Below are 6,470 nucleotides of genomic sequence, written 5' to 3' on the forward strand. Positions count from 1 at the left end.
GTGGCTGAGCAACAGTTAACTGAGGAAACTCGGTCATGGTCAGCTAGTGAATTAACTGAAATTGGGCAAAAGGTTGGAGAGGGATTATTAGAATGGGTTTTACATGTCTGGGATTTAGGAGGTGATGTTATAATGCTGATGAACAGAGAAGCAGTGGGTTTAGGAAGTGTAGCCAAGGATCCCCATTTATACATGAAATGGGCGTAACACAACTGGGACATTTTCCCTTATTGCATTTAATTAGGGATTCTATTGCACAGACTACAGACAGTCCCTATGAATTAATAGACCAGACCTCCTGGAAAGTTACAGCAGAGGGGATGCAGAGACTGAGAGCAATGGGATGTATGTCTGGTATCCCTCCCGATCCTTTACCTGACAGAGGGGTAAAGGTGGCCATACACGGAGAGATCCGCTCGTTTGGCGATGTTGCCAAACGAGCGGATCTCTCTCTGATATGCCCACCTTGAGGTGGGCAATATCGGGCTGATCCAATCGTGGGCCCTAGGGCCCAACGATCGGATCCTAACGAATGGGAACGGGCGGTCGGATTGTGGGACCGCATCAACGAAGAGATGTGGCCGCGATCCGACGGGATATACATGGGCCAATAAACTGCCGACTCGGTCTGTCGGCAGCTTTTATCGGCCCGTGTATGGCCACCTTAAGACATGTAGTTGTTGACTGGAGGGCTCCTGACATGGCTGCTTTTACACCATTGATCAAAAGTAAATTGCTTATCACAGCCCCAGAACAGTTAAAAGCCCCTCTTGTCACTATGTTGAGTGCTTTAGAAGCAAAAGAAGCAAAAGAAGGAAGTACAATTTATGATGCGGCTGTGCTCTTGGGTCAAATGGGAGAAATGAATGTTGACTGAAGTGAAAGGAAACAGCAATGGAGTTTAGCTAAGGGGGGCCAGGAGGGGCATACACGTGTTAAAATTACTCGCAGACAAATGTTTCTAGATTTGCTAAACAGTTGTGTTCCAATAGAAACTATTGATGGAAAGGAGACAAAATTTCTGCTCGCTATGTGGAGGGAACTAACAGCAAAGGGGAAGTTGAGGCCAGCCAAACCTAAAAAGGTTGCCCTCAGTGATGTTGAGGAATTAACTCCGTCAGCTCCTCCTATAATTGACTTAGATGAGGAGTTGATCCCAACCCCATTAACTTTTCCCTCCATATCGCCATATGCAGAGTGTAAGAATCTGTTAGATGACATGAAACACACAGAAGGGAAGGGATGGCAGTTGCCGCAGCCAATAGACTGAAGGGGTGGCAGATTCCCAGGGCCTGCCATAACAAAAATCAATGCTATGAAACCTGGGGATCCATGCCCTTACATACCAGTGCCCCTGAAGAAGTATTCCAGGATACGAAACGCGTTGGGCTATGGGCGATACTAAAGCTCTGTAAAAGTTTTTATTTATTTATTTATTCCAATAAAAGTATCCATTCATTCCCCCTAACGTGCCTGAATGTGTTAATGCCTAAAAAAGAATAAGCGGAGACAAACCCCTCACTCGGAAGCGTGGAAAACAGGCTGAGAGCTGCCCTCCGGAAGTGACAAGCTGTTGATCCATCGCCTACTGCTGAACTTCATCTCCCAGCTGAATTTGGTAAGAACGGCGAATCCATCCACGAGGACTGCTGCATCGGACCGCTACCCCCAGAGGACTGAACGCGCCTTGATTACTCTTCGTCTGGTAAGCGCAGAAATTTTCTGTCTTACACCTAATGCCAGCCGCTCTACACTATTGTAAGATTTTCCCCGCCAGGCACGCAGTAGAGAGGACGGAATACACCCCGACTCGGGAGCGATCACGGATTTGAATTGCCTAAAACTCGCTAACTCCATGTGAGTAAGTCTGAGCGCACAAATATCTGTGTATATAAAGGTTAATACACTATCTTCTATTTTACTTTTAGGTTATTGCCATTCGGGAATATAGCGCACCAAATCCAGTTTCGCGTTTATCCACAAGTGGGCAAGTGGGCCCACACTCTCAGTGCAGCTGCCCCTCCCCCCTCCCCTTTCCCAGCTAGCGTGGACTACAACCCCCTGTACCCAATCCTTACATACCAGTCACCTTATATTGGCAGGGGCACAACTCATTCCAAGGTACAGCTCAGCCAGACCAACAAAATGCAGTTGCAATGACTGAAGGGTTGGGAGGTAAAGCTGCTGTTGCTGTACCTGATGGAATGCAATTAGGTAAAAGTCTTATTTTTGAAGCACAAATCTTCATTTCCTTAGTACCAGATAATATTGTGGGAATGGATATTTTTAAGGTACAATATGTGGTTATATGGTTGGGAACATTTATTGTTGGAGTCAAGAGTTTCACTATAAATGCTATAATGCTATAATGACACCATTGAATGGACTTCAATTCACATATCACCTCCACCAAACCATGGGAACCTGAAGCGATGCCACCTTCCAGGTGGTCAAAAGGAGATAACAATGGCAACTGAGATGATGGTGGAGGTGGGCGTTTTCATACTGATAGTCAGTCTTTTCAGTGCCCTAATGTGGCCAGTAAAAGAGACCGATAGCTCTTGGCTTTTAACCATTGATTACAGAGAAGTGGATAAAGTAGAGTCTCCTTTGGCCATATCAGTACAAAAAATGGTAACACTCATGGAACAAGTGACTGATGCATATACCAGTTTGGTTACAAATCAAGGACTGGTTCAAAGTATGACTTTCATGACCATTATATGGACTGGCCCAATCCAAGTTATTCCACAACTGGTTTTCGACTGTACACAGCACATCACTGGACTGTTTTGTTACTGGATACGTTATGTGCTACTGACTGTTTGTTCAATTTACTTTGTTACAAGGAAAAAGACTGTTTTTCAGTTGAGGGAAAAGTGCCCTGCAATCTGCTATGGAAGAAAAAATTCCTTGTACTGTACACTGCCCTGCAACCTGATGAAGGAACTATTATGGATGTACCTGTCACAGTGGGACTGATTTAGCAATATCTGGATGGGTAAATGGTAATGAAATTAACTCATGTGCAGCTTTTGCACAGAAACTCACTTTCCAGAAGTGGAAATTGTATGTACAAGTAAGGGGGGGAGTGTCAAGTGAATCTTCATCTCAAGTGTCACATATGTTTGGATTAGTACAGTTTGGATGTGATAGCTTTGAGCAACCCGTACTGACACTTTCTCCACCTACCATTAAGGAAGCAGTGATATGGGAGGACTTCATTTTATTGTTTACAGATAGATCTGCCACTATGGACAGCTGGACTGCAGCTGTTTTCCAACCAACAGCCAATCAAACTGGAGTGTGTGGGTCTAGCCAATATGCTGAATTAATGGCAGTAGTGCCTGTACTGGAGGAAACACACGGTTTGTTGATTATATATACAGATGAATGGACAGTGTTCAGAGCTTTGACTGTGTGGAATGTACAATGGCAAACAGACAAATGGACTGTCAATAGAAAACTCTTATGGGGTGGAGTATTACACATTTGGTCTAATATTCAGGAAATTGCTGAAACAAGAGACAAACAAGTGGTATGTGTGGGTGCCTATACTGGACAGCAAAAAAATGAACTTGTACATGGATTAGCAAAAATACTAATTCATTAAGAGGAAGAGACTGAGATACATATTTTAGCCCAATGGACACATGAGCACTCTGGACATCGAGTGGTTCAAGGCACTATGCAAAGCATAAATGAATACCTTTAACCACTGTACTTGCTGAAGACATTGTGCAACAATGCCCTGTATGTCAGAAAGTGAAGAAAAGGTCTAGAGCATATGGAACACTCCTGACAGTGGGACTAATCTTACTGGAGTGGGCATCTCAACAAGGAGTATATTGGGTGTTCCTTATTTCATATTATCCGCAAGACACAGGATTAACTGAATACACTAATGGTTTGTTAAAACAGCAGGTAAAACTTTTGGCTCCAACTCATAAACTCAGGGGGGTGGAACAAGGTACCGTTATGGGTGGATAATGGGATCATGGAATTTACTGCTGAGAGTAAATGTGTGTTTCAAGCTAGTAATGATAGTATGAAATGGGAAACTGAACCTGTTTGGGAGAAAGGTCTATTATATGTGCAGGGGGGTTATGTAACATATTTTTGGATGTGTGTGAAGAAGATGCTAATCCTGTTTTATCTTCCAGCCTACTATGAATAGAGAGGTCAATATCGTAAAAACATGGCTGGCAACATGGTTATACCTTTTCTGATGATTTGTGTGCTCTGCTGTGATATAACTTTTGGTTTATGGCAAGAGAACTCCATTCTACAAATGCTTATACAGACTGCAAAGCAGCAAAATGAATCTAATTGTTGGGTGTGCTCTAATGCGCTTACTCATCGATTGGGGGAACTCCTTGTTGGGGGGCATCGTTAACATGGACTGAACAAAGGCTGTTCTTAATTTCTCTTCAGTGGTTAATGCTTCATGGATGGAATATTGGAAGGAAAATCATATGAAAGTACTTGGTCTACAAACTATAAAAGATACAGATTTGGTTGATAAACAAAGTTTTCCATAGAATAAGACAAAAATTATTTACTACTGATGATATGATATGGACTTGGTTTGCATCTTGGACAGGGTGGGGAATGAACTAGTGGGTGCATGTACCTTCATCCCTAATAATGAGGATGTCATTCTAAGCCACATTGAGTAGTTAAAACTGTAGGAAAAAGCTAGAGCTATTGCTAAGGATGGTAAAAACCCTTTTAAATAGATGGGATCAACAGGACCCTGGTTAAACGATATATTGAGTAACATATTTATAATGTATCAAGGCTAGGTATTGCCCATACGTGTCAATGCTTTTGAATTGATTTCCTATCATACTTCTCTGTGAATCATGGGGTGGAATGTAAGGAAAATGAGTGATTCACAGAGCAAAAGATAGAGAGAATAGAGCAACACCTTAAAGATGGAGTTTAGAGCTTTTAGCAATTCAAGGAATGTGACACTGTTTAATGCTTGATTCTAACCATATATAGTATTTTAACCATATATAGTTAAGTGCAGTAATGATGTATTTGTACCATATATAGTATGCTAGTTACTAAAATGTATATACTTCTTATATTCTGTGTGGGGGAAACATATATAAAGCTTCATTAGGGGGAGGCTCTTTGACTTCTGCCTGGACTTCAGAGTGCCTGGTTATGTTGGAATTGCTGCTGAGCCATTTTATGGAGGGGTCCCTCAGCTAAGTATCAATAAATTGCTTATGTTTGTTTTACTTGTGTGTGTCAGTTTAATCACACTACAGACTGAACAAGAGCCTATCTCAATACATGTACATTTTTTTTTCGCAAAAATTCACCTTGGAAAATTTGCTGCAAAAAAACGCCCATAAGATAAAACGTCCATTGACTATAATGCATTTGGAGAAAAAAGTCACCATAACAAAAACACCCATTGACTTTAATGCATTTGGAGAAAAAAGTCGCCATAAGAAAAAACTATAGTTCATATAAACAAGCTGCTGTGTAGCAATGGCAGAAATTAAAAAAAAAAAGGTATATGGCACAGGTTAAATAGTGGATAACAGATATCATTATGTTCTACAGAGCTTATCTGCTGTGTAACTTGAGCCTTTTCTACCCCCATTGCTACACAGCAGCTTATTTATATAAACAATAGTAGTGTTTCTCAAGCAAACACAGCAGTTTTACCAGTGCAGGGCAAACACAGTATTATATTTGTATTACTTTAAAACACTTTCATTTTCTATGGGAATACAGGTATAGGATCTGTTATCTGGAAACCCATTACCAGAAAGCTTCGAATTAAAGAAAGGCCGTCTCCCATAGACTTCATTATAATGAACGATCCAAATTTTTAAAAATTATTTCCTTTTTCTCTGTAATAATAAAACAGAACCTTATACTTGATCCAAACTAAGGTATTGAATCCTTGTAGTAAGTAAACCCAGTTTATTGGGTTTATTTAATGTTTACACGATTTTCTAGTAGACTTTAGGTATGAAGATCCAAATTACAGAAAGATTCATTATATGGAAAACTCCAGGTCCTGAGCATTCTGGATAACAGTTACCTGTATATGATTTTAGTGCTGTGCCTTGCCATTACTAATGACCCTTACTATCTGTAATTGGAGAATGCTCCCTACCACATCCCATTGATGTCACAATGACTTCCTACCTTAACATTTTTTATTATTAATAGCAATTTAAAGGAGACGGAAAGCTACAGAGGCATTTTATTACCAATAGATTAGCTGCAATAGTGAAAGCTAAAATGCTTTATTTATTCTGTAGAATGTTTTACCATACCTGAGTAAAAAGCTCTAGAAACTCTCTGTTTGTTAAGGATAGGAGCTGCAGTATTAATGTGGTGTGACATCACTTCCTGCCTGAGTCTCTCCCTGCTCTGGGCTCAGATTACAGCAGAGGAGGGAGGGGGGGGGGAAGAGGAGCAAACTGAGCATGCTCTTG

The sequence above is a fragment of the Xenopus laevis genome, chromosome 8L (assembly GCF_017654675.1).
Source record: "Xenopus laevis strain J_2021 chromosome 8L, Xenopus_laevis_v10.1, whole genome shotgun sequence".
Lineage (NCBI taxonomy): Eukaryota > Metazoa > Chordata > Amphibia > Anura > Pipidae > Xenopus > Xenopus laevis.